Below are 25315 nucleotides of genomic sequence, written 5' to 3'. Positions count from 1 at the left end.
CCTCAGCCGGGGGAGCGTCCGGCTCATAATACCAGCATGGGCCAGGGAGCTGTGTCCTACACAACTAGACTGAGAAACAAGGGTTTGAACTGGAGTGGGGGTGGGGGCGGAAGGGGAAAAAAGGAAAAAAGAAAAAGAAAAACTAAATGCTTGATTGGAATGCTGATTTTATATAAAAGATCATTAACCACATATAACAAAGTTCATGGGTTAACAGTGAACTTTGGCAAGATTTGCAGAAACTCAACTATTAGATTACAAAATAAACAGAATGTAAAACTCCCTGAGAGTAGAGACGCTAATTCATTTCTCTGAGCTAATAATACACAAGCTCCAAATACGAGCTATTAGAAAATTAAACCTAACAATTTAAAAGATCTCTTTTTATAACTCAAAATTTTAAAGTATTAAATGATAATACTCAATGAAAGTGACATTACCATGAAACTTCAGATCAACAACTGTGGTGATCACTTTAATAAGTACAACCCACTCTTTGAAGGATCCATAGATACACCAAGAACACAAACATATTCACATACTTTGATTCAGTAGTCCTTCTGGAAATCAACCCCCAGGAAATATTCCAAAAGGAGAAAATGTTGCATATACAAACATGTTCATTTCATTGTCATTTTAATGAGGGGGGAAGGAAGCTACTTCTATGCCCAACAGCAGGTAGATGGACTGTTTGCAACCGCTGAAAAAGATTTAAAATTAAGATTAACCTCATTGGTCTTCCTGCTTCCTCCACTCTTGCTCCCCGCGCCCCAAGTTGACTTCCACACAACAGCCAGGATGATGCTCACAAACTTCAGTGAGAACAGGTCTCCCTTCGGCTCAAAACCATCTCATTCTTCTTCCCAAGGCCTTACAGTGTGGCCCCAGCTAATTCTCTAACGTCAAACTCTCTTGGTGGCCCTCTTGCTTACTGGCCTCCTCGCTGTCCTAAAAAAGACCAAGTACACTGAGGTGTCTTTGCACTTGTCCTCTTTGCTTGTACCCTTTTTCCCCCAGAGAATACACATCTCCTCACCTCCTTCGGGTCTCTACTCCAGTCTCCTGTCTTCCCTGCCTACCCTTCCCTGCTACTGATGCGCTAACTTACCTTACTCCCCTGCATAGCTCTTATCATCTGACATATCCTATATTTATTTGGCTATGGCCCATCTCTCCTGATTAGAATATAAACTCTATCACAGTAAGGACTTTGTTTTATTCCAGTGGGCATTCAAAAAGCACTTGTTGAATTAACATTGAATGTCGATACAATAATTATTAACTACATGAAAAACCATGTATATGAAAAGCTTGGAAGAGAACAGGAAAACGGGTTTGATTTGTGAACATTTTCAAGTGCTGTTGATATTGCTCAGCAGTATGTACAATAAAAATCATAATTCAGTCGTGATTAAGATTTTAGGCTGCCGACAGCAACTGTAACAGTCTTATTTCTTTTGAAGCCATTCTTAACTGTTACTGACTGGTAATAGTTACTAATGAGAACTTTTCCCCATAAAATTGTAATAACAATCACTCTAAAATCGTGTTCCCCAAGACCGAAAGTTTAATCTGTAAGTGGAAACACTGTCATTCCTGAGACCACATAGAACATGAACAAAGGCTGTTCAACAGTTTTAACATGGAAATGAATAATATTCAGGGATTCCAGTTTACTGTCCAGACAGGTAACCATGGTTGGCTTCAGAGGGCCCCCGAAATGGCAACATTTTGCACACAAATGCCTATTGCTTTTTTTCCTGCAGAGAGAGTCTATATATTTCACCATATTCTCAAAGGTATCAGTGGCCTAAAAAGGTCAAGCATTACTACTTTACATATTGGAAGTGAAATGCAATATTCAAATGGAAGCTACCTCTCAAAAGGACAGAAGATACATACATACTAATACTTAGACACATCTTTGTAATCATTCAAGAAACAGCCAATAAATGTCTACCACACACCAGGCAGCGTACAATCCTCCACACCTTACCGAGGAAACAAGATTCACTGAAACACCAGCCTAAAAAAAGAATTTCAACCAACGCAAATGGAACTTCAAAACAGAAAGTCTTACAGGCAATCACAATAAAGACACAAAGGAGCTGGGGGCCGGATTGAGTGCTTATTATGCCAAAATACGGCAGATATCAATGACATCAAAAAAAAGAAACACTACACATACACATGCCCACCCCCACACACTGACAGGAAACCAAAAGTAAGTTTCCAAATCCTGTTTCCAGCAGCATCCCTTCTGAGACTGCCCTTCAACGTGCTTTTGAAGGTAAGAGTCCCCCATGAACACTGCGAGCCAGTGCGTTACTCTGACTGTGATAAAAACAGAAAGAATCCTCCTCCCACACCCAGAAGGCAGCAAACCGTGGCCACCTGTAAGGCGGTGGCCCATTAACCTCCTGCCCTCTTACTAGTCCCTTTCATTTCCTACACCCTCCTCCCTGCAAAGCACTGACAAAATGATCTTCCCTCCCGAAGACAGGTGACCGCTCAACGCTAGTCCTTTCCCCAAGCGGACCAAAGGTCCCCTAAACTCGGGGGCTTAGCCCTGGGAGGAGATTCCATTTGTTTCAGGCAGGAGGGTCTCCCCCTCATCTTTTCCCCATAGCAGTCCATTACACAATTCAGCTTAAGACACCGTCCCTTAACTTCCTGAGTAAAAGGACAAGCGACACTCCTACCAGCCCCAGTTCGGAGGCACACACGAATCCCACGGACCGTGTCCCCTAACGAAATCCAGGGAAGCAGAGACGCAAGCGAAGCAACGCCGGAAAGGCGAACACATGGCCTGCTGCGGAAGACCTGGGGGCCACGAGGGCGGGAAAGGGGCTGCGAGGCGGCGTGGGATGGAGAAATGTCAGCCGTGCGCGCTCGGGGGAGCAAGGAAGGCGACGGCGACCCCGGACCCGGACACAAGTGACCAGACACGGGGCAACGCTCCAGGCTCCCCGCACCTCGCGAGGCCGAGCAGGGAGGACAGGAAAGGCACCCATCCCTGCAGCCGCCTTTCCTCGTGTCCCCCAAAGGGACAGCTGGGTTCGGAGGAAGCTGTGACCCGGGTGTGGGGACACGCGAGCGGCGAGGAAAGGCAGCGGCGCCCCACCGTCCACACCTCCCGGGGGACGAGGCGCGAGGGCACTGTGTCCGGAGAGATGGCGAAGGAAGCGGGCTCGTGCCATGACACCTCCGGGAGCCGGAGGGTGGGGGACACAATGTCCTCTTTCTCTCCCACACCCGGCCCGGGCCCCTCCCGGCCGTCTCCCGCAGGCCCAGCCACTGCCGCCCGGCTCAGCCCGCGGGCGTGGTTGGCTTCGGCCCTGGCGGCTGCGGCCGGGCCTCCCCGAGCCCCGGCCCCTCCCGCCCGCCAGGCCCCCGGGCCGCCGCCCCGGACACCGAGGGAACGCGGCGGAGGAAGGGGGAGCCGGGGGACTGACCGGCGACAGGAGCCGCCTCAGCCCCGGCTCGGCCGACCCGCGCCCCCCGCTCCCTCTGGGGCCGGCCCCGGCTCCCCGCCCCTCACTCACCCCCCCGGTCCGGCGCCTCCTCCACCTCCTCCTCCTCCTCCTCCCTCCTCTCGGCCGTGGCTCCTGCTCCGGCTCTGCGCGGCGACGGCGGCAGCGGCCTCGAGAGCGGTGGCGGCGGCGGCGCCTCCAGAACGCGCACGCACGCAGCACGCAGGCCCCGCCCCCTAGCTCCTCCCCGCCCCTCCGAGTCGCGGTCCGCGAGGTTTCGGCCCCGCCTTCCCCGCGGTGTTCCGGAGTCCGCTTAAAGGGGCCGCGCAGGAAGGGGTGGGGAGAGCAAAGAACGATGGTGGAGGTGCGGGGAGTTCCGGCTCTGCGGAGGATGGCATGGGGCGGGGTGCATAGGGCCGGAAGTGATCCGAGGAAGGGTCCGAGGATTCAGGAGAAATGAAATTTTGAAGGGAATGCAACCATTCGACAAGTACTAACTGAACACCTAGTAGGTGCCAGGCACTGTTCTAGGCGCAACGGACAAAGCCATAGGCAAGCAAGGGCCATTGTGGAGCTTGAGAGTTCTAGTGGGGTGAGAGAGAGGAGACAAGTAAACAGAAATTTTAAGTTGTGGTAAGTGGTGTGCAGAAAAATAAAGCCGGGAGTGGGGTGACTTTATAGCTAAGCAGATGTTGGCCCTCAGAGGACACCTCTGAGCACATAGGTGTTTGATATAAAGGCATGAGCCTAGCAAATACCTGGGTGGGGCTGGGACAGCCTTTCCAAGCTGAAAGAAAATCAGCCATAAGCTCAGAGGTGGAAATATGCCCGGCATGTTGCAGGAACAACTAAAGGCCAGTGTGGCTTATAGGAGCCAACTGGCTAGAGAGCAATAGTAGGTAGGCTGAGGTGGGGAAGTGGCCAGATCCAGTGAGCCTTATGGGCTGTTATAAGAGCAACAGAAAGCCATGGGAGGGTGAGCAGATGAGTGACCACCTCTGATTCACGTTTTTAAAAGTTACTCTTGTTAATGTGTGTAAGATACACAACAGGGAAGCATAGATGTCTGCAAGAAGACCAGTTAAGGAAGCTGTTGGTGAAATAGGGTGGCCGCAAAGAAGGCGTGAGAAAAGAGCTATTCAGATAGATTCTGAATTGAAATGGATTTGGCAAAGAGTGTGTGAAAGAACAGAAAGATCATGGATGATTATCAGGTTCGGGGCCTCAAGGATGGGTTAATGGTGGTGCCGTTTAATGAGATGGGGGAAGAGTCAAGGAGGAGAAAATATGGGATGGGGAAAATCAGGAGTTCTGTTTTGTATGTGTCACATAGGTGCTCGGTATACATCCAAGTGGAAACACTAGTAAACAATTGGATACATGAATCTGAGATAAAAATTTGGGATTCGTCAGCACACAGAAGCTTTTTACGCAGTAGGTCTACATAAAATCACTTGGGGAGGGAAAGTAGCTGGGGGCGGGGACTAAGGAACTCCAACACTTGGAGATTAAGTAGAAAAGGAGAATTGCTACGGGTCAGGTGGGAGAAACACCTGGAGAGGGGGGACTGGTGGAAGATAACAGGATTGTTTCGGGAAGGTGGGAGTGGTCAGTCTTACCAAATACTGATGAAATGAGTAAAATGAGATCGGAGAGCTTGAAGGCTGGATTTGGCCTGACGAAGGTGCCTGATGGCCTTGATGGACAAAAGCAGTTTCAATGGGGTCAAAGAGGAGAAAGTCTGATTAGGGTGTGTTAACAAGAGAATGGGAGGTGAGGGAGAACAAGTGTTCATAGCAAATCTAAAAGCTCCTGAGGAGCTGTCCTGTAAGAGCAAGTGAGAAGTGGACAGTAGCCAGAGGATTCCTTGGGATCAAGGGAGGGTAATTTAAGGTGGGAGATGTTTCCTCATGTTAATATGCTGGAATGACCCTTCCGGAAGGTAGAAGTGATACTGCAAAGGAGGAAACAACTGGAGAAAGATTGTCTTCAAGTAGGTGAGACACAGTGGGACCTAGCATAGAAGTAAAGAGGTTGGCCTTGCTTGGAAGCAAGAACAGTATGTTTACACACTGTTTTTGGAGAGAAGGCAACATCTAGCTGCAAACGCAGGTAGGTCAGGTAGTCCATTTGGTGGTGGCGTGCTCAGGCCACCATGGAGCAGAAGGGGGCAGGTGGGCATTGAAATCCAGCCCCTGTTCTGCCAACCAAGCTGTGAAGCCACATCGACCTGGAGGAAGGGGCACCTTTTCTAATTGCTCTGCCTGGAGGGGTGGTGCCTTTTAGCATTCCTACACACATACACTGCAGTTTCTCAATTTGCACTGAGTCCTGTGTGTGCCGGCTCCCTCTCACCGTACTTTGCTCTGTGCAATGGTGACTGGGAAGAGGCGATTGGCTATTTAAGGAGATAGAAGAAGGTGAGAAAGAACTCCCCTGAAGAGTGGCAAAGTTACAAGAGAGGTGTAGGCTGGACAACGCTGAGGGCCCTCTTGAGTTGGTGGTCCTATATTTAAAGTGAGACCACTCGGCAAGGTTGTGTGGTTTTTCTCCAGCCACACTCCGTTGCTGGGTGTGGGGGCGCGGTGGGGAGGTTAAAGGAGAGTTGGATTTAACTAGGGCTGGGTTTCCCGATAAAAGTCAGTGAGAGGGGCAGGGGAATAAGTCAGCAATTGGTAATTAGCCATAGACCGTGGAATCTAAGCTGTGAGAGAAGAGAGGGCAAGTAAAACAGCAGTGGGGCCAATGGTTCAGTGGTCCCTGTGGGAAAGAATAGTTCAAGAGGAAGCAATCAAATAAGTGTGGGCAAGGGGACTTTCCAAGGATCGAGCATGGGGAAGGGTGAGTGAGGCGGTTGGGGGAGAGGAAGCGAAGATAATCTGTGAGAAAAATGGTTCAGGCAGGTGCCTGGAGTGAGGAAACAGCAATGATGCTTTCGGGCTTATGCCCTCCTCCCAGTAAACACATGAGCCATTGGTTTGGGAGAGGACGAGGGAGCCGTACAGTCTGGGGAGAAACTGAGTGGAGGAGACAATGAGCCAACTTCATACTGCTGGTCTCCTTTATAAGCCGTGGGGAGAGCCCACCGAGTGCTTTGTTTTTCCCACCCCCCCTTTCACTGTGGACACCCAGGCACTTGTGTTAACACTTTATCCTGCCTGGTGTTCGACAGAAACTAAACATCTTTCCTCCCCTTCCTGACTTCCCTGTTCGATTCGCAGCACTGCCTTCCTCAGTTACTCAGCCACCTTTAATCCGTCTTCCCCATCCCTATACCCAGCCAGTCCCCAAAGTGTAGCAATCTGCGCTGTCCAATAGAACATTCTCCCATGATGGAAATGTTCTCATCTTCATCGTCAAAATGGTAATCACATATGGACAATGAGCACTTGAAATGTGGCTCATAGGACTGAGGAGTTGGATTTTAAACCTCACTTAACTTTAATGAATGTAAATGAGATTTAAAGAACCACTTGTGGCTGGAGCTACTGTATTGGACACACAGACGTAATAGATCCTTCCTACAGACGTCTCTTCCACCGGCCCCCTCCTCTGTCTGCATTGCAACTACCCTGGGTCAGGTACTGATTACCTCCAGTCTAGACTTTTTCTATAGTCTCCTACTTGGTCCTCTGCTTAGTTGCTTTCCCTTCAGCCCATCTTGTGTTCTTGCCAGAACCATCTCTCTGCAGTGGCCAGATCATGACTCCACCCTATTTAAAAAATTATCAGTAGTTCCTTGTCACATCAGGAACAAATTACTTAGTCTGCCAATTGCCCAATGATGTGTCTTCGCCTCGCTCTTCCAGCCTAACCTTGCAATGCACCTTTCCATATATAGAGCTGGTTCTCAATCAAAATGGAACTACTTGCAGTAATGCCTACCAACTTTTTACAAAGGAGCCAACTTACTTGCCTAAATTCTCTCTGCCTGGAACAATATGCCTTCTTTCAGACTCCAAATCTGTTGAAATTCTTGAAGGCCTGTCTCATATTGCAGCTCCTACCTGGAACTTTTGCCGATTTTTTTCTCTCCTCTGAATCCCACTGTTCCTATTTTTGCCTCACCTGTGACACTTACAGACTGCCTTGTCATATGTTTTGTGTATTCATTTTATTCCTGTTACTAAGTATTCTCCTTGCAGATCACTGTGTTGTAATTATGTTAGTGCCTCGTGCAGTGTTAGTCTTGTATCTTATATATACAAGGTACTTCTCAACTAACCACTGAATTGAGTTATATACACTTTTGCGGAATCTGAAGAACGTTCACGCTTCTCTCTAAGAGTCATATCACTAACCCTCAAAGAGAATATCTTTATGCCCCAGGACAAACAAAAAGAAAAAGAAGCAGAAGAAGCCAACAAGCAATTATTTCATGGCACTCCTCTTAAACAACTGAAATTTCTTAAGTTGGAAGGCCAAGTTTGATGCAGAGCTCTTGGAAATTAAAAAGAAATGAATGAAAGAAGAACAAGCAAGGAAAAAATAAGTGGGAAACAGCTATCTGAAACATAGTTGTCTTCACACATCTGCTCTCCAGTTCTTAGAGGTTGCTAGAAACGAGGTAGATGAGTCTTTGGAAACAGATGACTTGGATGAGTTGGGTCATCCAGGCTACAATCCTGCTGACCCACAGAGTGACTTCCCTTTTCTCCACATTCTTGCCAACACTTGTCATTTCTTGTCTTTTTGGTAACAGCCATTCTGACAGGTGTGAGGTGATATCTCATTGTGGTTCTGATTTGCATTTTCCTGATGATTAATGATGTTGAACATCTTTCATGTACCTGTTGAACACCTGTATGTCTTTGGAAAAAATATCTATTCAGATCTTTGGCCCATTTTTTAGTAGGATTGTGTTTTTGTTTGTTTGTTTTTTACTATTGAGTTGTATGAGTTCTTTATTTATTTTGGGTATTAACCTCTTATCAGACATGATTTGCAAATATTGCCTCCCTCCCATTCAGCGGGTTGCCTTTTTGTTTTGTTAATGGTTTTCTTTGCTGTGGCAGAAGCTTCTTGGTGTGATGTAGTCCCACTTGTTGATTTTTGCTTTTGTTGCTCTTACTTTTTGTTGTCAGATTAATAAGTCATTGCCCAGACACAAGTGAAGGAGTTTACTGCTTATGTTTTCTTCTAGGAGTTTTATGGTTTCAGGTCTTACATTCAAGTCTTTAAACCATTTTGAGTTAATTTTATGTAAAAATAGTTGTCCAGTTTTGTGCATGTCTCTGTCCAGTTTACCCAACACCATTTACTAAAGAGACTGTCCTTTCTCCATTGTATGTTCTTGGCTCCTTTGTCATAAATTAATTGACAATATACGCGTGGGTTTATTTCTGGGCTCTCTATTCTATTCCATTGATCTATGTGTCTGTTTTTATGCCAGTACCATACTGTTTTAATTACTGTAGCTTTGTAATAGAGTTTGAAATCAGAGAGCATGATACCTCCAGCTTTGTTCTTCTTTCTGAAGACAGCTTTGGCTTTTTGGAATCTTTTGTGGCTCCATACAAATTTTAGGATTGTTTGTTCTAGGTCTGTGAAAATTGCCATTGGAATTTTCATATGGTTTACATTGAATCTGTAGATTGCTTTAGGTAGTATGAACATTTTAACAATATTAATTCTTCTAGTCCATTAGCCTGGAATATCTTTTCATTTATTTGTGTTTTCAATTTCTTTATTTAATGTTTTGTAGTTTTCAGCATACAGGTATTTCACCTCCTTAGTTAAATGTATTCCTAGGTATTTTATTCTTTATAATGCAATTGTGAATCAGATTGTTTTCTCAATTTCTCTCTTTGATAATTTGTGCATTGATTTTTGTATCCTGCAACTTTACTGAATTTGTTTATTAGTTCTAACAGTTTTTTTGATGGTTTTAGGGTTTTATATGTAATATTACATCATCTTCTTCCTTTTCAATTTGGATGCCTTTTATTGCTTTTTCTTGCCTACTTGCTCTGGCTAGGACTTTCAATACTATATTGAATAAAAGTGGCAATTGTGGGCGTCCTTGTCTTGTTGTTGATTTTAGAGAAAAAGTTTCCAGTTTTTCACTGTTGAGTATGATGTTTGCTATGGGCTTGTCACAGATGGCCTTTATTATGTGGAGGTACATTTCTAGATACCTGCTTTGTTGAGTGTTTTTTTTTTAAAATCATAAATGGATGTTGAATTTTGTCAAATGCCTTTTCTGCATCTATTCAGATAGTCATGATTTTCATTTTGTTAATGTGGTGTATCACATTGACTAATTTGCAGATGTTAAACCATCCTTGCATCCCTGGAATAAATCCCACTTGGTCATGGTATATGACTCTTTTTATGTATCAGTCTGCTAATATTTTGTTGAGGATTTTTGCATCTATGTTCGTCAGGGATACTAGCTTATAATTTTCTTTTCTTGTGGTGTCCTTGTCTGGTTTTGGTACCAGGGTAATACTGGCCTCATAAAATGAATTTGGAAGAGCTCCCTCCTCTTCTATTTTTGGAAAGAGTTTGAGAAGGATTGGTATTCTTATTTAAATACTTGGTAGAATTCACTAGTAGAGTCATCTGGTCCTGGACTTTTGTTTACTGGGAGGTTTTTGATTACTGATTCAATCTCCTTACTAGTAATGAGTCTGTTCAGATTTTCTGTTTCTTTATGATTAAGTCTTGGTAGGTTGTATGTTTCTGGGAATTTAATTATCTAATTAATCCTAACCATTTTGGCTATTTGCCACCACCTTCTTCTCCTCCTGGATATTACTTTTTCAGAAAAAGAACACTTCATGCATTTGGAGTGAAAGAGTCAGTAACAGATTTTTAAAAAAATTCCTTAATGCATTTTTACCATATATCTACTGATCTTATGCAGTGGAAGCATTATTGCTGAGTAATTAAGCATATGGTCTCTAGAGTAAGACTACATAGGTTTAAATGCGTGTTCTATCACTCACCAACTGTGCAACCTTGGAAAAATTGCTTAACCTCAGTGTTCTTATCTGTAATATGGTACTGATAAAAGTATGAAATTTCATAGGGTTTTGGTGAAAATTAAGGGATCAGGCATGGAAAGTGCTTTTCATAGAGCCTGGCACATAATGACAAAATGTTGTTTTTATATTATACTAAATGTTATCTATCCTTATTATTTCACTCTGGGTTCATAAAACTTCATGCTGTTCAAAAGATTAGAAAAATCTTGCCTATACAAGTAATTCTATAACTACCCAGGCTTATAAATACTAGATGGTCACTTTTCAATTATGCACATTATTAAAAGAGCATGAAGATCAGCTAATTCCAAAGTTCTTTATATTTATTTTTTAATACATTGTGCGATCTGAGGGACAATACATTTGTCATCTGTGTAGCCTTGAAAATAGTTTCTATTTCTTCAGCTCAGGTTATTTGGGTGGTGAAAGAAGGCAGTCAGGTAGGTTTTTGTTGTGCATTGCACAAAGTACATTAGAGAGGAAAGTGCACACACAGATAATCAAGAGTTGTTTGGTGGTGTGTGATTGCTTATTAATATGTCTCATGCAAGAGACTTTGTCTGTAGGGTCCCTTTCTGCTAAGCTGTAGCCAACTCATGCTTTTCCATTTCCTTCTGTGAACACTGTCATTTGGAAGGAAGCAGCTCTTCCACCACGCAGCTTTGCAGCTCCTACAGAGAATTAAGGATTTTTTGCAGCAAAGTAGTTGGATAAGGGTGAGCTCCAGGGAGGACACTGCTCACCATTGAAGGGAAAGCCCAGTGTAGGCAGGAGGCCAGAATGTGCCAACAGTAAGCAGAGTCTTTTCTTATCAGAAAGGAAAAGCTTGCGCTTAACTGCACTATCAAGGAGGAGACTGTCACCAGACCAACCCAGCCTTCAGTAAATGGAGGGAAAAGGAATCCAAGTGGGCTTGCCTAGCTGTGTTGATATGAGTTACCATCATTTGTTCTGTAACAAAACGCAGCATATGTAAACCACAAATTATGCAACCCAAATATATATATAGATATGTGAATTTATAGAAGACAGAATAGTGTAATGAGAGTTGCTAGATTTAGCAAATAAAAATACAAGATGTCCAGTTAAATTTGAATTTCAGATAAACAAATACGTTTTTAGTATAAATATGTTCCAAGCAATATTTTGGGATTGTTTATCTGAAATTCAGATTAAACTGGGCATCCTGTGTTTTATCTGGCAACCCTAGGGGTGGTTAAACATGTAGGCTCTGGAGTCACATTGTGTAAGTTCAAATTTTGACCCTGCCACTTACCAGCTGTGTGACCTTGGACAAATTACTTAACCTCTCTGAGTCTCAGTTGCTGTAGGTGTAAAATGAGACCATTTACCTCATAGACTTGTTGTGAAGGTTAAATAACACATGAAACGTTATAATAGTAACTGACACGTAGTAAATGTAGAAAAAGTACTAGCTACTTTTATAGGAAAGATAAATGGTTATTTACTAACTAAAAAAAAATTTTTTAAATATATTCCAAGGGCTTTTACAAAAAATGGGAGGGTCCTCTCCCCCATTTTCATGGTACTTTCAATTTTGTTTACAACAAATTAAATTAATACAACTTTTAGACCCCCTGTCAATGACATAAAGGAACACACAACCAGCATCTTACAGTGGTAGTATCATTAGGTTTACAATTCCTTCCTTTGATGCCTGACCCGTGGACCCAATCTTGCAGATGTCCTGAGTTCCAAATTTCCACTAAGAAACTGGGTAAACTTTCATAAAGTACTTGAGTATTTACCAGATGAAACTTGGGAGTGAATGCCATCTCTAGAATGAGGTTTGCTGTAATGGGGTTCCTATGCTCTGTCGGTTATTTACAAGCAACCACCTTGTACAGAGATTTCCAGTTCTTAGATATAGTGTCCTATGGACACAAAGTTAAAAATCGAACAGTAGGAAACATGGCGAAATGTAAAGAACAGTAGACCTAGAATCCAAAAATCTGGTTCTACCACTCACTCAGCATAAGTCACCTAATACTTTTGAACATTTGCTTCCTTGTTTAGAAAATGCAAACATCAATACTACAAAAGGACAAGAATTAAGTTAAATAGGATGATATAATGGACAATACAGTGCTGGGAACAAAATAAGCACTTGATACATATTTATTAATATGAATCTGTTTATTCATTAGAAGGAAGCCGTACACTAGAGCAGCCTGGCAGAGAGATTCAAGCCTGGGGTTTGTGCTACTTTATATGGCTGAGCTAAAATAGTAACTCCTTACTCTGTCGTATTTGCTTCTGGATAAGAACCAGTAACTTCCAAACAATGATATAACCTAAGGGGAATTCAAGCAAGGACTCTGTCTTTGCAATCTCCAGTGACGTGTGTGTGTGTGTGTGTGTGTGTGTGTGTAGGGGTGGGGTTGGGGGTGGGGGGTAGGCAGTGGTGAGATAGGGAAAAAGCCATAAAAGGGGTTGGAAATTTCCTTTCCATTTTAATAACCAGTTGAGCCAGATACTAAACTTTGTGTGTAAAAAATATTAGCTTGAGGCCAGAAAGTGAAAAACATGCTTCCAGTAAATTTACAATATTAATTTTCAGCTGCGTGAGCAAATCCCAAATTCAACTAGATGCAGAAATTAGGACCTCGGCTTTTCCAGACTTTTTACTCATTAGATTTGTTACAGATTAACCAGAGATAGAATGTATTAGGGGGAAAACAGCAGAGAAAATTAGAATTCATGAGACTACTCCATCTCAGAGAATCAAATCACCTGTCTTAGTGTTTGCTGCTAATAAATGAGGCTTGAGTGAAGAAGTGTACTATTTTCTAAGATGGTGTGGAAGGGTATTTGGGTTCTGCCAAGCAGACCTAGGTAGTCAGTTGTTTTGAGCTGGAAAATCATAAGGAGAGCATTGCAAGGCAATACAGAGATGATGGTAAGCTAGGGAAGTAGAGCTGGTAGTTGCAGAATGAGCCAAATAACTTCTGAAAGTCAATTAATCAACATTTATACAGATGATCCTGGACTTACGATGGGAGTACATCCCAATAACCCCATCATAAATTGAAAATGTCATGAAGTCGAAAATGCATGTAATACACCTCACCTACTGAACATCATAGCTTACCTAGCCTGCCCTAAACATGCTCAGAACACAATATCCAAAAAACGCTGGTCACACAGAATACTGTGGAGTTATCAGCTGTGTACCCTCGTGATCGCGTGGCTGGCTGGGAGCTGTGGCTCACTGCCATTGCCCAGCGTCATGAGAGAGCTAGCCCGGGAAAAGACCAAAATTCCAAACTCGAAGTTTGGTTTCTACGGAATGTGTATCACTTTTGCACCATCGTAAAGCCGAAAAATCATTAGGTCGAATGATCGTTAAGTTGGGGGCCATCTATCTGTATATTGAACCTATGTACTCAACAGCTTAATAAGTGTTTAGGGGGTACAATAACCCATAAAGCAGAGAACCAGCACCCCATATGTCTAGTTTAGGGGAAAGGAAACTATGAGCCTAGGTGACACAGAAGAAAAAGAATAAAAAAGGAAGGTTCTGGAACAGAGGGTTAGGAAATCTTGAATGACTAAGATTTGAGTTTAAAAAGTACAGATTAGGGGCCTGTTAGCTCAGTTGGTTAGAGCACGGTGCACTTAATAACAAAGGTTGCTGGTTCGATCCCCACATGTGAGCCACTGTGAGCTGAGCCCTCCACAACTAGATTGAAACAACTACTTGACATGGAGCTGATGGGTCCTGGAAAAACACACTTAAATAAAAGTTAAAAAAAATAAAAAAAGTAAGGACTGAATTCTAAAACAGAGACTAGAAATAGAATTTGCTACCTACTTGGAGGCCTCCTGACAAAACTACATTCAGTGTCGGGTATGCTGGGGACGTGATTGAAGGCCTCGCACGGGCTTCAAACTTGGCCAAGGGTAGAGGGGAAGCATTGTTCAAACCCATCTCTTGCCTCCTGCAGCACCGAGGTGTATGGTTATCAAGGAAGAAAAGCCAGGGTCTGTGCACCTCTGCACAGGTATCTGAAATGGATCCGAACCTTCCTGCTGGAAGTTGTAGGGTTTCTCACTGCCCCTCTCTTCTCCCCCTCCCCCCGAGCTGTAATTGCCAAAACGAACAAATTATCACCATGTCAGCCTATGCAACTATCTCACTCATGCTCATTTGCTGACATTAATGAGTTCTAGAACCAATTGGTGATCTTATAATCAGTTCAGATTTGTCACTGAAAGAAAGCTCTGTTAGGTCTTGTTAGAGAGGCCAGCTCTGCAGACCGCAGATACAGTGATATGAAAATGAATTAAAATGAATTCTGGTGGGCATTAAGGCTCGAAGTTCCCTAACACCATGAAGCACAAAAATATTCGTGTCCCATGGGCCGGCTCACGTACAATATCTATCTTGCAAACTACATTCAAGCATCTTTTTGTTCTCTCTTTGAAATTTCATAGCTTCCTCTGCTCTGCCTAAAAAGGAAAACTCACGTCTTTGTGCTGCTACAGTAAAACTATTGGCAGCGTGTACAGTGAGAACAGAGCCTTGCCTTTATTTACTGCACCATGCAGATTTATTACACATCAAGGTAATAATAACAATACTATGACTTGCTGCCTGATAATCTCCTCCTCTGCTCCAGTAGGAGTGCAGTGGAGGGAGCTTGGAGGGCCCACAGACTCCCTGTATGGTGCTGAGCACCGCAGGGCACGCTCTTGGCTCAGCTCCACTAGATGATGGGGCACTACTGTGCCATGCAGTGCCAAGAGGAGATGCAGAGCTGGTGAGGAGATCCAGTGTTTGGATAGCAGATGCTGGAAGCCATTTGCCAGGTCTAGGTCTGTGAGACGAGTGTTTCCACCCTTGCTCATTGCCAGGGGAGTAAGCCTTCCCAGCTACCTTCGTCTCCTAAGGGGTTCCTCCACCTGAAACCTGAGGAAAACACAGATTGAGAACCATAGAGGTGAGGGAGTCCTTTACAGGGCATTTTATCTGCCTTTAGGCAGCACCGCACTGAAAAGAATCTGCGACCTTCCAAGTTAAATCTGTTCCATGTCTGAGGAATGATGACAAAATACAGGGTTAAAGACGATCACCCCTCAGGCCAAGGGTCTCCTTCAGGGTGGCCAGCCTCACTTTGGTCAGCTTCTCTATCTCTTCATCTTGGCTTCCGGGTCCTGAGGTGTCCAGGCCATCTTGACTGCTGCCAGGGAAACTGCTTGAGGGTACTTGGGCACGCAGCTGGCCCATGGTGACAGTGACATTCTCTCAGAGGACAGCGACCATCAGAGGTGTCTTCCTGCTGCTCAGCTCACTCGGGAAGCCTTTCATTAGGGCTTCTAATTTTTAAGATAATGGGAACTTAATGGGGACCATTTTGATTTTCTCTCACTAGCCAAGGCTTTTGTACCCGAAGCCTTGCTGCTTCCAGCTGCAACCGCCTGAACAAATTGCATCCTGAACAAGCAAAAGCTGTGGCCCAGGGGACCGCTGAAACATCGTCCAATCCTATTTCCTAATTCTCTTTCCTCATGCCAAGGGTTTTGCCTATAATAGCAGTTGGGTTTCTGGCCATCTCAGTGACCACTTTGGATCTTCCCTTGTTCCCCCCGCACCCCCCGCCACCAATTTTTAGACAGAAACATCTTTAACAAGTCATTAATGGACTAATCAATTAATTCTAAGCATTTGAGAGGCTCAGGTTCCTCCTGCTTCTCTCCTTACCACATTTTATAAAAATCAAGAATTTAGTCGGCCATATTCCATTATCTGTTTAGATTCTAAGACAGCGTTTTACCCTCCAAGGACAGTTCCAAGACCAAAATGATTGGGAAATTATGGAATCAAATGACCTCAATAAATCCCTTTTGAGGCCATTAGGCCCCGGGGATCCAAAGGCATTGTCATGTCCTCTGCCAAAGCTTTGGCTTTCTTCTCAATAAACAAGTGTCAGTTTGTTTGTTTTTGCATTAGTCAGTGGGGTGAATTGGCCCTTCGGGAGTTTTATCCCACTAAAGTGATGGCAAACCACAAAAATGTGCAAACCACCATCTTTAGTAGACCAACTGTGTTCCACACTTCCCAGGATTGGCTGGATTTGGGTGTCCCCTGCCTCTGTTGGCTCTTAGATATTGGGACCATTCAGCAAATCTTGAATCTTGGAAACCACTTCAGTCTTGTGGTTGTTGATTCCTGGCAGGTAAGAAACCATGTCAATCTTCTGTCTGAGATTCAGTGGAGTATTATCCCTACCAACTTGACTTTCTAGAAGTAGGTCATCTCACAACTCACCCCAAGTCAATCTAACAGTATAGAAACCAGAGAGTCAGAAAGGCCAATGAGTCACTGAAATGGAGCTAAACATGACCCCAGGTATGTTTAGGGAGACGACAGGCCCTGGTGCTTCAAAGCATGTTGCTGATCATTTTTGATGGACGGCCCAGGACTATTTTAACTAAACAATTATTTTGAGGATAAATGTATAAGACAGGGATTATAACAGCTATTTTGTGGGATGGGTGTCAAAGGATTGGCCCCAAAAGAGGAAGAAGGGAAAAGGCACCAAAGAAGGCGAATGACAATACAAAATGGTAAGTAGGTAGAGACTGTAGCATTGTAAAAAAAATAAAAATAAAAATAAAAAAATAAAAATTACATCAGAAGTGGGGACTCATTTTTATTTATTTTTATCATGATGATTTTTTTCTTTTTCTTTTTTTCATTTTAAGACTGTTTTTAAGGGTATAAGTTAAACTGTGGCTACCCTGGCCACTGAGAATTGACGTCAAGTGGAACCAATATGTAACAGGGACCCCTGAGAAGAATTTGCATCAACGTGTGGCAGTGAGGGGTAGGGGACATTGAAGAGACGAGAATGAAGCAGAGGTTTTAGTCCCACAAGGAGCAGTCACCTAACTTCAAAGGACACCTGTGTCGCTGACAGTGTCAAGGAGTGCAGACAGGGTTCAGAAACATGGCTTTCCAGCTCCTGACAGTGACTGAGCGGCAGTTTACTGCAATGCACGAAGCACAGCTCATTTGCTGCCTTCATCACTCTGTAGGTGCTGACTTTGCTGGCAGAGTCTCACCGCAGCCACTGGGCCCCTTCCCACTTCCTCCTCCTCACGCTGCTCTTCTCATCAGACAAGCCAAGGCCCACTCTTGTCTACTTTGCATCTCTTACATCAGAGGTTTTGGATGGCAGATTGCAAATGATCGTTGCAATCTTTCCCTTTTGTGCTCTTGAAGTTGGAACAGAGAGGCAAAGACTAAGTGGCCCAGGTGCAAATAAATGTCTGCATTTCCAGAATGCGTCTGAAATGAAGCTCCTCGGAAAATGTGGCAGGCGTTCTTTCTTTTAGGGCAAAAGCTGGACAGGCTCTCAGAGAGTCTCACTCCTACATATTTTATCCGTTTTGTTAGAAAGAGAAGGAAAGAAAAAAAAAAAGACAGCTAGATACCATTCCCTTAGTTGGCATGCTATGAAGAAAAACTAACAGATATTCACTACCTTTTTAATGGCAGACCTGAGCAGTTCTGGGAGGAGTGGGTTTTGTATTCCAACACAACTGTTCACGCCCCAAACTTGGGAGAAGTGAAAGGATTTTACAAAAGAAAAGATACAATAACTGCGATCTAAAATGTTCTACTGCGGTCCAAATTAAAGTTCAGTTTCCAAGCGAAAGGACCATTCTGTCAAATCTCTACTGCACCCCAGCTAACACCCTACTGCTTGCCTCACCTCTGCCTAATTTTCACACCTTTCATCTCAGAGTACATGGTAAATACTTATTAGTTTTCACAGCACTCTGAAGTTGGTCATGTCGTTCAAACTTATAGTGATGACAGGTTGGGCAGTAGGTAGCAATTTTCTTTTGTTGTCATTACCCTTCCTACGTGCTGGGAAACTGAGGCACAGAAGACTTCGGGTTCTGGAACAAATCAGTGGTGTTCCAGGAACCAAGCCTCAAGCACTTCTGTCATCTCTGGGAAGTGGCTTTTTAATTCAGCAGCGGTACTTTCCAATGTCAGCACTTGTGTGTGTGTCAGCATCTAAGATGACTCCCATCCAAGAAGACCCAGGTTCTCAGCCTCTGCTTCACCTCAGAAAAGTTCCCAGGGTAGTTGAAGACATTGGGGTGGGTGGAGAAGTTAGATGGTTGGATGCTTGAATGGGTTTTAGCAAGGAAGGAGAGGGACTCTGCGAATGTGAGTTAATTTAGCTAGAGGGGATCAGAGATTCAGCTTTGTCCTTAAAACTCTGATAGGAAACTAGGATTTGCACTAGCCCCTCTCTTAATAATGAAGCATTGCAAAGTCCTGTCTAGCCTGACTCCTAGCCTCACTTGTCCTGCCCCCTTGGGTGTTGCACACACCTGTAAACTTGGAAAGGGGCCATATTGGGGATGACTTTCTTGAGGCCTTATTGGTTTCCATCTTAACAGAGATCAACAGGACACTTATGCCTAGGTTGACTGAGACAGTCTTAGAGTAGTTAGATAATTCAGTGTCAGCTGGAATTTGATCATTTTTTTAAGTGCTAGAAGAGAAAGATGGACAATGTCCACTAGGTGGAAAAGATTAGACCAGTGGGTACTCACTGCTTCCCAGCTTCATGACCCCTTGCCTCAGAAAAGTGGAAGAAAAATAAACTGACATCATTTAATGAATGCCCCCTCCCCACAGAGTAGTCCAACTCTGTATCTCAGCAGGAGAGGGGGAAAGTGGGAGTGGGAACTGACATTTATTGAGTGCCAACTCTCTGCTGGTGCCTTTATATAAATAATGTAATTTAATCCTCCCTCACAAGACCCTACTATGTAGGTATGATTGTCCACATGTTTAAATACAGCTCTCTTAGGTTCTCACAGTTAGGAAGCCATGAGGCCAAAATGTAAAACCCAGGGCTTCCTGACTCCACATTCTTTCCATAAATATTGTTATCAGGCTGCAGTGTGTGTGTTGAATGAAACCTGATTTGATCCTGAACTCAGCCTACAGGAGGAAAAGGACAGCAGACAGGTAGTGTCTTCTTCTACCGCATGGCTATCAGAACGTTCTTAGTGACAGGATGTCACACTTGTTTCAAAACTCTGTTTGGCTGAAGGATCCAATTCCCTGAATGAACACCTTTCATGCCAGGTTGTGAGGGTGCAGGTCTTTATGGAGGGTAATCAGCTTATGGAGGGAGATACTCTACGATTTGTTTGTTGAAAAATCTGATTAGAGTTTACTTTTAATCACTTGTCAGTGAATGTATGGGTGCCTTAAACTAGAAGGGCCTTCAAAATCATACACCTCTTACCCTTGTCATAAAATAATTATAACCAAATTAATTGAGGACTTATTATGTTCCAGGAACCATTCTTGAGGCTTTACATGTATTATTTAATCCTCCAACAATCCTGTGAGGAAGGTACCATTTTTTTCTCCATTTATAAAGTACAGATGAAAGGCACAGAGAGGTTAAGTACCTTGCCCAAGGTTACACAGGAAGGAAGTGGCAAAACTGGGATTTGAACTTCCAAACCTGGGTACCTATCATCTACATTTTCGCTGCCTGTCATTGGGGAAGACTGTACAAAAATAGGAAGGGTCATTTCTGTACTCGGAGCAGAAGATTCTTCTTTTCTCATTTTCCATTTCTAGAGTAATAGCCACCTAGAGTAATTCCTCCACATGAAGCACTAGGTCTTTTTACCACACACATGTCAATGTGCTAGAGAGGTTTAAGGAGGTTAACTCCAGTCCTTCATTACACAGCTTTGTTCTTCTCTTTCCTTCTCCTCGGCTGGTCTTTCAGCATCTTCCTCCCGCAATGGGAACGAGGTGTGATTGTAGACAACGATCATCCTTCTCAGCTGTGGTTTCACCCTCTGGTGTGGTCACGGTCATGGACACCCACAGGCATTGGAGAGTGGTTGAAATTCACTTCTTGGGCACCAAGTTTCCCACCATCATCATCATCCTCACCAAAAAGAGACAGGCAGTTTCCCCATACTGACCACCGTGGCGGAGGACAATGAATGAATTCTTACGGTGCTGTGTAGGTGAAGTATGTGGACCTCAAAGAAAGGTCTTGGTCACTGAGGACAGGGAGTAAGTGAAACTGCAGCGGCCTCAGGTTTTGATTTCGACGCTGAAACTCACTTCTGCCTCCCCTTTCGGGTGTCAACCAGGCTCGTAGAAGTTCGCGCTCCACTCAGATGTGTAAAGAAAACTGTTTCTTTTATCTCGAAATCCTTCTGCGCCCGCCCCTGCTGGGTAGCAAGAGGGAAAAAAACCTTTTTAGTGTAATAGGTTTGAAAACTTAGTCATTCCATTACTTACACAGTTTCTTTAGGCTTAACCCTGCCTCTTTGGGTTAAGGCTCAGTCTTTCAGATTCCTCCCTTCTTCTGCTTGCTTCTCTGGAAATGGTACTTTTGGCTCTGAGACCAGGCTCCTAGCTCCCTCACCCCATGGTGCCCTAGCAAGGGAATTCACAGAGCCCCCCTGCCTTTGATGTTCTTTTAATTTATTTGATTTTCCTTCAGGCAGAGACCCAAAGAGCTGCCAGTAGTATCTACCTCAGGGGTTGATTACAAAGTTTAAATTTATTAACATATATAGAGAACTTAGATGTTTGCTTATCTCATAGTAAGCACTCAACAAATGTCAGCCATTTAGAATCCACACACATATAGCAGGAGATTTGAAGTCTTAGAAGCTTCTTATGTGTGATATAGAGGAAAGGGCAGCTCAAGTTATATGATATTGAGCAAAGTTATACGGCCTCTATGAGGCGTGGTCTGAAAAATGAGGATAATAGTATCACAGGAAAGCTGTCAGATTGAAATGAAACATCAGATGTATGTGAAGCCTTAGCAAAGAGTTTGGCACATAATTGAGGCTCAGCCAATGTTTCTTCCCCTTTCTCCTGATGTCAGTAACATGTTCTCTTATAATTGTTTACTGTTACATCCTCAACCAGGAATCTAAAGCTGTTATCATCCCCTCACTGGCTAGCGTACAGGAGAAAACCAATAGATTCACTGACAGATGCAAATGAACCTCCAGATCTGGGGCTCAAGACCCAGAACTCCTCCCCTGTCAAGGGCGGTTGGTCAGAGGACAATTCCTGTCTTCTGATTTTCACATCTTCTGGGCACGTATTTCTCCCTTCTCTTTAGTAAAGTTACACTGTGGTCTGTTGGAGGCATCTGTGTCTGCTTTACTCACATCACTCAACCCACACTTGGAAACCAATGTGTTTGCATAAATACTAGCAGATGAATTTTTTTAAATATCACTTTTTCTCTTCTGGCACTCTGTGAGAGAAATGAGCAAATATAAACAGAAGAGTATCACACCAGAAATACAGCAGATGGGTTCCTGCTGGAGATCTGGACTTTCCTGGAGTTTACACATTTGGGAGATTTAGGATTATGACAAAATCCACTTGTAATGCTCTTGCTTTTTATTTCTTGGGCACATTATAAATTGCTTAATGACTGGGCTTAATGTATACTTTCAGCCCCAATTTCCCCTTTGGGGAATAAGCAGGAGGCTGTAAGCACTCTCTGTCAGAGAGGTTCCCTTCCGAAGCCTACCATAAATCTAGTTTGATTGAGGATCAAGAAGAGAGAAAGAAAAAGTCTATCTTTATTCCACGCAGCGAGGGCAGGGGAAAGACGAAACGTCATTTCCCATGTCAGATGGCTTCGTACTTATGACCAAAAGTTTATTATGGATATTAAAAAGATGGAACTGATTACACACGCTCTCTGACCAATCCTGATTTGGGCCATCTCAGTTCAGAATATACATCCTAAGAAATACATGTATACCCGGGGAGTTGCTCATGAGCCATCCTTAACTCCAGGCCACCCCTTTGGCCCAGACTTGGTAAGATATGAGTATTATTTTCATTCATGCATTCAACAAATTTCAATGAGCATCTACTACAGACTAAACACTGTACTGGGAGTCGGTATGTAGCAATGATGAAGACAAGTATGGTCCCTGACTTCACAAAAGTCTAGTGGGGAAATAGACATAATCATTCTATTATACAGGTATTGAAAAGCAACATTTTCTACTTCCATCAACTATCCCATGTCCCAAGAATTGGCCTTGGAGGACGTAGGAGGTGGAAGCTCCCTCATGGTATCAGAGCCTCCATGGGACCTTAAGGCCACCCCACGGAAGAGCTCCTGATCCACAGTTGACCTGGCTGACCCCTGGTTTTCTTGAACTGTCTTCATGGGCTTCTCACAAGAACTTTAGCAGTGAGCCTGTCTGCCTATAACGGTGTCTTCTGGATCTCAGAGAAAGCTCCACCATTAATCGATAAGTAAGAACTCACGTTTTATTACAAGCATGTTTATCTGTGAGGTTTAACAAGGGAGACAGTGTGATGCACTGCACAGCACACAGACTTTCTGTGGTTTAACTGCCTTATGTGCAAAATGGGGAGAAGAGCACTTAACTCTGAATTGTTGAGATTCTTAAATGAAATAAGCTCCAAGAAGTGCTTTAGCGTGGGGCACATTCTCCTCCATTATGCTCAGGACCTGTGTGCTATGGCACACAACCTGCCTTTGAAAGGAAACGGCATTTGCATGAAATATTTCATGACAGCCATACAACTACGACCATTTGGTAAATGATACATTATACTCACGGCCGAGGCTGCCTAGCCTGACTAGTAGTACCAATGCTTTCTGCTTCTGCTGCCCTAACTCTGCAGCTCAAATTAATTCTCTTCAGCGAGTGACCCAACCAGGAAAACCCAGAGGAATTCAGAATACTCCCATAGGAAACCAGAAAAAGAGACAGTAAGACACTTTATAAATGTTTTAAAATGAGATCCTCAGCTTTGTCACACTAAGTATATGTAGCCCCCCCCCTCCTTTATTTTATTGTTCTTTTCACTCATTGAAAATATTACCTGTCACCTTCAGGATGCTTGAAAATGTTGGGCTGCAGATGGAAATTGTGGGCCACATTTGGCAAGGAAATAGACAGGTAGATCCTGGTGACACTGCCTTAAGGAATTTCTATGTCCTTTAAGACCTCTGTACCAGAAATCCATGAGTCTTATAGCTCTCGAGGGCCTAGATCCCCCAAAGAATTGAATTGGCATCTTCCTCTGATTGTCTGTCCTGTAGGTCCCTTCCGCAGCTTGTAGGTTACCCATCCAAATATTTTAGAGTTTACCACCTGGCTAAGTGATGGGGCTGGTGCAAAAATCCCCAAATTTTGTATATTAATTGAAGAATTACAGTTTTGAAAACTGGGCACAAATGCAGTGTCCAAAACATTTAGGGAGGATTAAGATAAGTCTATGGCTTATTAGTTAACCATGAATAATTATGGTTACATAACTTTCCAGATGATAACAGGGAAAAACAGTAAGATATATTTAGCAAAAAGCAGCACACACAATTTTATATACAGAATGAGAGCAATGGGGTTAAAAGAATAAATCTGCCTATAAAAAAAAACTGGAGGAAACACACTAAAACGTTCACATTTTGAGTGTTGGAACTATGGCTAATTTTTTGTTTCTACTTCTATTTTTATAACAAGCCTATGCGTATCGTTTACATTGTCTTAAAAAGCATTTTGAAATGAAGACTTCTGAGACCAAGAATATGGTCCTCCCTGAGATGATTTTCATGAATTATTTCCAAAGAGGATATTCAGTAATTCACCAGTTGGCTTAGCTGAGTGTGAAATTCACGTGAGCAAGAGGCAGTGCTTTTAAGGAATTTAAGGGGATCAGAAAGTTTGCCACTATCAAGTTTGGGTTCTGTGGTTCTTTCTTTACAGGGGCTGTAGTTTTCTTCCCAGCTGCCAAGCCTCGTTAGCTTTCAGTCTCCCCACTGAGCGCTGGAGATCAAGCTTTGCTCTTTCTGAGGCATGACATCTGCTGGGCACTTATGCGGGCGGGATAGGGGCGGCAGCGCTCCGGGAGGTGAACGCACAGGCTGAGTCGAGCCCCCACTGCAGGTCCAGTGAAGCGGAACACGGATGTAGGCTAAAACACCCACGTTAACATATTCTGTTGTCCTCTGCTTTTAAGCTAGTCCCCAAACTTCTTAGGTTTTGACCTAAAACAAGAATCAGACAGTTTGGTGGCTGGTTAGCTCAGTTGGTTAGAGCGTGGTGCTGGTAGCACCAAGATTGCTGGTTCGATCCCCGCAGGGGCCACTGTGAGCTGCGCCCTCCTTAAAAACAAAAACAAAAAAACCAAAAAAACAAAAGAACAAAAAAAAACGGAGAGAGAGAATCAGACAGCCTGCGAGCGAATCTTGTTGAAGCAGGGCCCGGTTGGGGCCCCTCACAGTGACCCGGCCTCACCTTTCCTTGACCTATATCTTGACAGTAGATCATCCCCCTGCGGCTTGAGCTCCAAATGTCCCCGGTCCCTCCCAGTTCCCTGTTTTAGAAAATTACCCTGAAACTTATGATTAATACCCTTAGGCTTATTGATCACAATCTCCATGGTCTGGCATTCTTTCCAGACTCCTATCCTTGTTCCTGGGTTGCTGATGCCACCAGAGAGCCATGCAGACCCTGGAACCCTCAGTAGCCTCTGGAGGAACACCCAGGTTTTCCCTTAAATACCCGGAGCCAGTCTGAGAATGTGAAGGTGTCAACCCGCTGCCTTCTCAGACCACCGATGCTCTGATAAACGCTTATTCTGTGGCCCAACTCCTGTGTGGGTCTATTGGCTGAACCGCGCAGGCAGCACGAGCCCCGGACTCGGTCGGCCTCTGGTTTCACTGTCATCCTCATAATCCAAGACAGCCTATCTCCGGGGGTATTTTACAATTTCTTTTTTCCTCCCCAATAAATCCCCTTCAC

At 43.8% G+C, this 25315-nt stretch overlaps 1 protein-coding gene and 1 long non-coding RNA gene across 3 annotated transcripts in view; both read right to left on the bottom strand.

Annotated features, from left to right (window-relative positions):
- RAP1A (RAP1A, member of RAS oncogene family) overlaps positions 1 to 3673 on the bottom strand; it is a 68920-nt gene extending 65247 nt beyond the window's left edge. For both annotated transcript variants that reach the window (XM_074319239.2, XM_074319242.2), the window contains exon 1: positions 3546 to 3673. The gene's annotated coding sequence lies outside the window, so the exon portion shown is untranslated. The remainder of the gene's footprint in view (positions 1 to 3545) is intronic.
- Positions 3674 to 14240: 10567 nt separating this feature from the next.
- LOC141568542 (uncharacterized) overlaps positions 14241 to 25315 on the bottom strand; it is a 66740-nt gene continuing 55665 nt past the window's right edge. Inside the window, exons 4-5 of the long non-coding RNA XR_016021745.1 lie at positions 20501 to 20722; positions 14241 to 15395 (exon numbers count right to left, since the gene is read on the bottom strand). This is a non-coding gene — a long non-coding RNA (uncharacterized LOC141568542). The remainder of the gene's footprint in view (positions 15396 to 20500; positions 20723 to 25315) is intronic.

This window comes from Rhinolophus sinicus, chromosome 7 (genome assembly GCF_057876585.1).
Source record: "Rhinolophus sinicus isolate RSI-liver-muscle chromosome 7, RSI-T2T, whole genome shotgun sequence".
NCBI classification, from domain to species: domain Eukaryota; kingdom Metazoa; phylum Chordata; class Mammalia; order Chiroptera; family Rhinolophidae; genus Rhinolophus; species Rhinolophus sinicus.
Note: the sequence above shows the minus strand (reverse complement) of the source record. Positions and strands in the feature narration are given on the sequence as shown.